The sequence below is a fragment of the Theobroma cacao genome, chromosome 4, assembly GCF_053813885.1.
Source record: "Theobroma cacao isolate CCN51 chromosome 4, ASM5381388v1, whole genome shotgun sequence".
Lineage (NCBI taxonomy): Eukaryota > Viridiplantae > Streptophyta > Magnoliopsida > Malvales > Malvaceae > Theobroma > Theobroma cacao.
In genome coordinates this window covers 860,749-869,332 of record NC_142642.1, presented here as the reverse complement: position 1 = coordinate 869,332, position 8,584 = coordinate 860,749, and the positions used below count along the sequence as shown (strand labels likewise).

Genomic DNA, 8,584 nt, shown 5'->3' with positions numbered 1-8,584 from the left:
TGTCTTTACAAATGAAGTGAATGGATCTATTTATAGGCTAACAACCCATGGAATCATAGTCCTAATCTAATTCTATCTAAGAGTTTAAATCATATTACATTTCTTGTATCTTACCTTTTAGGCTGTTTGACTTGGTCTCCACTTCTTAGGTCATAATATAATGGACATTTACATATTTATTCATAATACTCCCCTTGAATGTCCATTGTTATAAGAATATGCTTCTTTAAAACCTCATTAGGAAAAAACCTCATGGGAAAAAATTTTAGTGAAGGAAAAAGAGTATATAATCTTTTTAAGAATACGCTATTAAAATACTGCATCATTAAAAACCTTATCAAGAAAAACTCAATGGGAAAAACCTTGATGAAATAAGAGAGTACAGTGCGTATTTTACTCTCCTAATCACTGCATTATAAAAATCTTTAAAATGATGCATTTCAATCTTTTCAAATATTGCAATAAGAATGGCTTTGGTAAACAAATCTACTAAATTGTCACTTGACTAAATTTGTTAAACACTAATTTCACCATTTTCTTGGAGATCATGAGTGAAGAAGAATTTTGGCAAACTGTGTGTTTTGTTTGATCACCTTTAATATATCTTTCATTTAACTGTGCCATGCAAGCAGGATTATCCTTATATAACGTTGTTGAAATTTTCTTCTTGGTTGACAAGCCATACGTTTCTTGAATATGTTGAGTTACAGATCTTAACCAAATTTATTCACAACTTGCTCATGAGTTGCTATCATTTCTACATGGTTAGAATAAGTAGCAACTATATTACGTTACAAAATGTCATGAAATAGTCGTACCTCCATATGTGAATAAGTAACTTGTTTGAGATCAAACTTTGTGTGGATTTGATAAATTTCCTGTATCTGCATAACTAATTAAATTTTTTTTGATGCATTTGAATAATATAAGCCTATATTCATTGCTCCTCGGAGATATCGAAGTATACGTTTAATTCAATTCCAATATCTTCGAGTTGGAGAAGAACTATATCTTACTAATAAATTCATACCAATTGATATATTAAGTCATGTATTGCTAGTAAGATACATTAGTGCTCGAATTGTACTAAGATATGGTATTTAAGGACCAAGAAGTTCTTCATTATCCGCACGAGGTTAGAAACAGTCCTTTTTTTATTTTTAGTGACCTCACAAACATTGGTGAACTCAATGGATATGCTTTCTTCATATAAAATTGTTTTAATATTTTAGCGATATAATTTGATTGATGGACAAAATTTTTATTTTCCAAGTGTTCAATCTAAAGACCCAAATAAAATTTTATTTTTTCCAAGGTCTTTTATCTCAAATTCTCTTTTTAAGTAATCCATGGCTTTTGATAACTCTTTAAGAGTTCTAATAATGTTCAAGTCATCAACATAAACAACAATTATAATAAATTTATATCTAAACCTTTTTATAAAATACATAGGTATATAGGATTATTTTTATAGCTTTTTTTCAACAAATATGCACTAAAGGGATTATACCACATGTGTTTGAAATGCTATAATCTATATAAAGATTTATTTAATTTGATCGAATAAATTTCTTGAGAATTCAAATTTTTGTATTTCAAGCAACTTAAATCCTTCAGGGATTTTCATATAGATATCAATATCAAATGAGCCATATAAATAGAATGTAGCTACACTTATTAGACGCATTTTAATTTTCTCATTTATTGACAGACTAGTTAATATAGAATTGTAATTGTATCCACAACAAAGAATATCTCTTCATCTTCATTACTAGATCTTTAGAGAAAACCTTATGCGACAAGTCATGCTTTATATCTCATTTTTGTCATTTCATATTCGCACAAATACTCATGTATATATTTCACTGGTTTTACACCATTTGGTGTAGGGACTACAGGTCCAAAAACTTCACATTTTACAATTAAATACATTTCCTCCTTAATTACGTCTTTCCACATTGACCAATCATTTCTATATCTACATTCTTCAATAGATGTAGGTTCAAGATCCTCATTTTCTTTCATAATATTGAGCTCTATATTATATACAAAATATTGTCGACGTTTATTTACCTGTTCCATCTTTTCCCATCATGACATAATTGATTGATATCTCTTTATTTTTACTGATTTTCAGTAATTGAATTTCTTTTGAAATTGTTTTCAATTATGTCAGGGGTCTCTTCTAGAGTTTCTACTTCATCTTTCTAACCATCTTAAATACTTGCTCCTTTTCTTTTTCGAGGATTTATCTTTGAAACCGATTGGTCTCAACACTTCTGGCGTGCCTTGTCCTACAAAGACAGTAATGTTGATAGGAGCATTTGCAGCTAGCATATAAGATTTACTTATTCTTTTAAGTCAGTAAATACATCTGGCAACTAATTTACTATATTTTGTAAAATAATTATCTTTTGAACTTCAAGTTCATATTGATTTGCACGAGGATCAAAAATAGATAATGATAATTCATTCTAAGAAATTTTCTTTTGCAGCTGCTTATTTTTTCTCTTTCTAATGTTGGAAAAATTGTTTCATTAATATGACAATTGACAAACTTTGTCATGAATAAATATCTTATTAATAATTCTAAGTATTTAATTACAAATGGAGATTCGTATCCAACATATATTCCTAACCTCTTTTGAGGACTCATCTTTGTGCGTCGTGGTGGAGCAATTGAAATATGTACCGCACATCCAAAAATTTTTAGATAGAAAATATTTGATTCCTAACCATGAACCAATTGTATAGGAAGAATTTATAATAGCTCCTTTAGCCTTATACATATAATGTTGCTGCATCCAAAATGGCATGCCCCCAAGCAGTCATTGGGAGTTTGAATTTCATAAGTAATGGCCTTGTAATCAGTTGGAAGCGTTTGATAAATAATTTTGCTAGACCATTTTATGTAAAAACATAAGCAACAGGCTGTTCAATAGTTATTCTAACTAATATGCAATATTAAAGGTTTGAGATGTAAATCTACCAACATTGTCAAAACAAATAATCTTGATTATTTAACTAGAAAAATGTGCTTGCAAATGAATTATTGTAAATGCCAAATTGCAAGCTAATAATAAGCATACATGTGACCATCTAGTCGATGTATCGATTAAAACCATAAATAGCGAAATGGTTCACATAGTGGATGTATGAATTCACATATAATCCTGAATATTATTCAAAACATAGGAAATTTAATCCCAACTATAGCTAGTGATAGCCTTGTAATTTATTTACCTTCAGAGCAAGCAGCACATAAAATTCATTAGATTGAAAAATCTTCTAGTTTTTCAATAAATGATTATACAAATTTTCAATCATTTTTTTTGTATCATTATTGATCCGGGATGGTCCAACCGGTCATGCCAAATATTAAAATCATTAGTAAACTTCTGATTTACTATGGATTTCAATTACTCTAATATTTGTATAGTTTAATTTAGAGAACAGAACGAGTAATTTTTTTTTTTCAACACATACTTTCTAATTGAGATAATAGATGTAATATAGAGGTATTAAGTATCTCTTTCATTCATTGTCTTAATATGATATCTATTCAGACAAATATCTTTAAAAAATAATACATCCTCTATTATTTTTTTCCTAAAGGTAGTAAAATATTAGCTTTTCTAGAGCCTTCAATTAATTTTGTACTATCAAATATTGAATTAACATTGATTTTTTTTTTTGTTATCAAGTAGGAAAAATATTTATTGTCGTTAAATGTAATGTGTGTTGTAGCAATGTCTGCTAGACATATATTTACATTATTGATTTTAGATCCAACAAGATGAATATTTATATTTTCTTCAATAAAAAAATATATACAATAAAAAAATTTACAAGTTAATATGAAATAACATTAAATATATAATTAAAACACATAATAAGAACATATCATTTAAATATAATAAGAACGTATTAAAACATCATCATAATATAGTTATACTAAAATACACCAATTACTATTAAGTTCATTCTTAGATATTCCTATTATCAATTAAATGATTAATTCCTCTTTCAGGACAAGAAAACAAACAATGGATATTTTTATTACCAATCATATAATTAATTCCTCTTTCAGGGTAGATAAATATCTTGACGTGCTATATTAACTTGGCTATAATTAAAATTATTACAAGATGTTTTAATTTTTAGTGATGCTTAATAAAATTTAAAACGTACAACAGGTACGTGACCAATGATCTTTCATGCCACATCAACAACAATATGTTTTTATATTCCTTTTATTCTTTTCATTATTTATCCACTTCTGGTGGGTTAGTGGATTAAAGTATCTATCTACTTTTGGTGCGTTGAAAGTATTCATCTACTTGTGGTAGGTTACAAGTATACATCCACTTTTGGTGAGTGATCCACATATGATGGGTTATCCACTTCTAGTGGATTATCCATTTTTTAGTAGGTTACGACATTCATCTACTTTTGGTGGTAAATTATCCATCCACTTCTGGTGGCAAAATTATCTTTAGATTCTAATAGTAAAATTATCCATCCACTTTTGGTGGTAAAATTATTCTTAGATTCTGATGGTAAAATTATTATCCACTTATGGTGGTAAAATTATAATTAGAATTAAAATAGTGATAGTGTAAATTATTATAACGACTTCTTCCATATTCATGATCATAATTATTAAATGATGTGGCATTCACTTTAGGGAATAGATAGATTCATGACCATGACTATAATTATTAAATGATGTTGCATTCACTTTAGGGAATGGATAAATTTATAATTTTTTTTAATAGTAGCTCGTTTGTCACATTCACTTCAGATAATGAATATTATGATTTTTCATTAATAGTTATATAATAGCAAATTCACTTTCCAATCAAGGGACAGAATATAATATATACTATATGATAGCAAAATTCATATTAAAGTTGATTTTTAGATAATGAAAATATTAAAAAGATATCAAGTCACTTAATAGATTTATTACAACTAAAAAAAATTAAAGATCAACCATTGAAATTCTTTTAAAGCTTGGAAATGATGAAAACAAAATAATAGCAACACTTACCTGATTTGCTAAAATTATAAATCAAAACCAAACCATTGAAATCCTTTAAAAACTTGAAGATGATGAAAATAAAATAATTCCAAATCTTGAGAGATCAGAGAGGATAGTGCTGATAACGTGTTATGAATCATAGTCCTAATCTAATTCTATCTAAGAGTTTAAATCATATTACATTTCTTATATCTTGCCTTTTAGGCTGTTTGACTTGGTCTGCAATTCTTGGGTCATAATATAATAGACATTCACATATTTATTCATAACAGAAACAAGTTTATTTAATATGGGAGACAATTTGTTTTCTAGGAAAAAATATTTTAGCGTGTTGAAAGAGAAATGGAGAGGAAAGCTATGTTAGAGTTACTATGTGGGAGTAGTGTATAATAAAAGTGATGGATATTTAACTTTGCAATTTCTTCCATCTTCAATTCGTGCTCACAGATCTAGTTATGGCTCACTTTTTTCCTATTAAGTTTGGGTTAAAATTTTTTTGTTAGTTTATAATTTTGAATTTTTTTACCCATAAAGAAAAAATAATTTTTTTGCAAATGTTCTTAATAATAGATCAAAGAGAGAGAGGTTTTATTTTGATTTGAATGCCTCTGTACTTGAGGAACAAGAGAGGGATTTGAGAAAAATTCTTAAGAGAGTTTAGAAAGAAAGTGAAAATATTATTTTTTGGCTTAATGCTCAAATAAGTTTTTAAATTATTCAATAAAATTTAAATAAGCTCTTTTTTTTTATTGGATTCAATCAAGTTCGTATATTTTTATTTTAGATCAAATAAGCTCTTATGACTAATAATTGACTAATTGTCATTAGCCAAAATGCTATTATTATTTTATATTTACGTGACACTGATATGACGTTAATATAAAAGGTGAAAAATGTTATATGGTCATGTTATTATGTCAAATGAACATACCACTTCATTATCAGTTATGATATATTAGTATATCATATCATTATCAATTATGAAATTTTAGCATGTCACATCAACTTCATAAGGTATAAAATGATAAATAATATTTTAACTAAGTTAATCATTAGTGATAAGGGCTTATTTGACTTAAAATAAATATACAAAGGCTTATTTGGTTCAAAATAAAAGTATAAAAACTTATTTGACTCAAAATAAAACATATAAGGGTTTAATTGAACACAATAAAAGTATAAAGACTTATTTGAATTTTTTGAAATAGTTAAGGGCTTTTTTAGATATTATGCTTATATTTTTTTATTTGAGTATACCCAAAACAATTTTTTCATATCTATTTTCAAGACCTTAAAGACTTCTATTTTTATTCATTAATGAAGTGGCACTTTGTGGTGGGCTAATATAAATCCATTAATTATAAAATGAGAATTAATCACAAATATTAATTTAAATCTTAATGGTTTTTACATCTAAGTATTCTACTTATTGATTGGTACATCATTCTTTATTTAAAGAGCCTTGTGCATCAAGACCTTAAAGCTTAACATGGGAACGTCTCTCAATTCTTATAAGCCTTAGAACCCTGTGTTGATGATTGGGTTATGCTGTGTTTTTCTTTTTGTTCATTTAAGGCTGGTGTACAGGGTCTTTTTCCAGGTGTGGCTTTTGATCACCTGGGTGTTGGAAACGATTTTGTATAAGTATACCCCTTTATTTTGTTCGGGGCGTACTTGGCAAAATCTCTATAAAAAGATGAACTTTAGTTCCCATTTCTATTGAATACTATGGAAATTTAAAAAAAAAAAAAAGAGCAGGATTTGAATCCTCTTCCTCCAATTATAAAAAAAAATCTTAATGATTTTTCAATGAAAATAATTAGCAGCTAAACATATATATAATAAAATATTATGAAAGTAGTAGCAAGGAATTATTGAAGGAGCTGCATATGTTTACTCTAGCTATCACAAGCCATTTGGCCTTCACTAGTGAAGCAATCACTTAGTATTTGCTTATAACCATGCCCTTGAGAAACTGCATGAACATATTGAACTCTTTGATGAGTTTTTCATCTATACCTTTTCGCAGAGCTTGTGTATAAGACAGCCAGCCAGCAGCCACTGCTATATTTGCCAAAGCCAATGGTCCTGAAATTGCCCTGTGAAGCCGAAATTTGATCGTCGCCACCAATTTTTTCTTCAATACTATCTCCATATCCACGAAAACTCCTTGCAAGATGAAGAACCAAGTCACTTCCCATGTCGGTCTTTCACGGGTCATATGATAAACAAGCAATTCGTGAATCAAACCCGAGACTAAAAATGTCAGAAAAACACCAGGCAATGAGGCCCCATAGAGGTCCAGTTATACGCGTAGAAATACGACGTACGGGAATATATACGGTGGCACGTAGAATCTCTGAGACCCTAAGGTTCCACCTATGGCCCCAAAAATCTTGTAGTGAAGTGGAAAAGAGTGGTGCGTTGAACTGTGGCTCGAGTTCAACGCCAAGAAGGAGTTGAGCTGGGGTTGCAGCCAAGGCAAGGAGAAGTCGTACTTCATGGTAAGTGTAGAAAAAATAAATGAACAAAACGTGTTTGTTAAAGTAGTGTTCATAGTTGTTATAAGTATAAACCACTGTCGATACAATTGTAGCTCTAGTTGCAGCCTCTAAATTTGGATTAGTCTTGGTTTCAAATGGTTTTTTTGGAGATGGGTTTTGTTTGATTTTGAAAGGGAAACAAGCCATGAGGATGAAACAAAGAAGATCATGTTTAGGTACTGACAAAGGGCCTTGATCGAAGGCGAATAAGAGGAGCTTGAAGTTGGCAAGCCAAGCGACGCAACAGCAGGTCGGGAAACCGATATGTAAGCTGTTGAGGTCAAAGGGGAGGATAGATAGGAGGGTGATGACAGGGAGGAGGGAGATGAGCCTTGGCGAACCTTTTGGGATCTTTGCTGCAATGAAGTAACTATAGAGAAGAACTGCTATGGTCAAAACACATAACCTGATGAAGTTCTTGAGCTTACCCTCCATTTCTTTGGCTTCACACATTGCGCTCTCCTCCACCCAATATGCTTCGTTTGTACTTGTAATATGACAACAAATGTACCATTGAACACGAACGTTGATCTTATATTTCGGTTAGGTGATCTTATTTTAAATTTATTTTCATATATAATTGTTATTAAGAATAATTAATGATCTAAAGTCATTTTATATTAATTCGAATTGATAAATTTAAATTTATTTTTAAGATAATTTATAATTTCGTGAACAATTTGTAATTTAATGATTTTTAATAAGATGTGAAGTATATCAGAAATCTGTCCTGAACCAATAAAGATGGTTTTCAAGGAATGATCCAACTATAGTTACAACGATTGACCAAAGATACTTAACGTTTATCACTCCCATACTCACCCCGAATGGTTGGTGCAAATTATAAACAAGGTTTTACCTTACCATAAACGTTATAACAAATTAAAAATATCTAAATTGAAGACATGAACAACAAAAATGAAAACAAACATGTGTCTACATATGCGAGGTGTGTATGTGAAGCTGCAATTATGATTTTGTCGTTGGAAGAGATTAA

The 8,584-nt window shown here is 29.4% G+C and overlaps 1 pseudogene; it reads right to left on the bottom strand.

The window, feature by feature from the left end:
• Positions 1 to 6,986: 6,986 nt before the first annotated feature.
• Positions 6,987 to 8,022, bottom strand: LOC18600788 (putative long-chain-alcohol O-fatty-acyltransferase 5 pseudogene; annotated as a pseudogene).
• Positions 8,023 to 8,584: the final 562 nt, after the last annotated feature.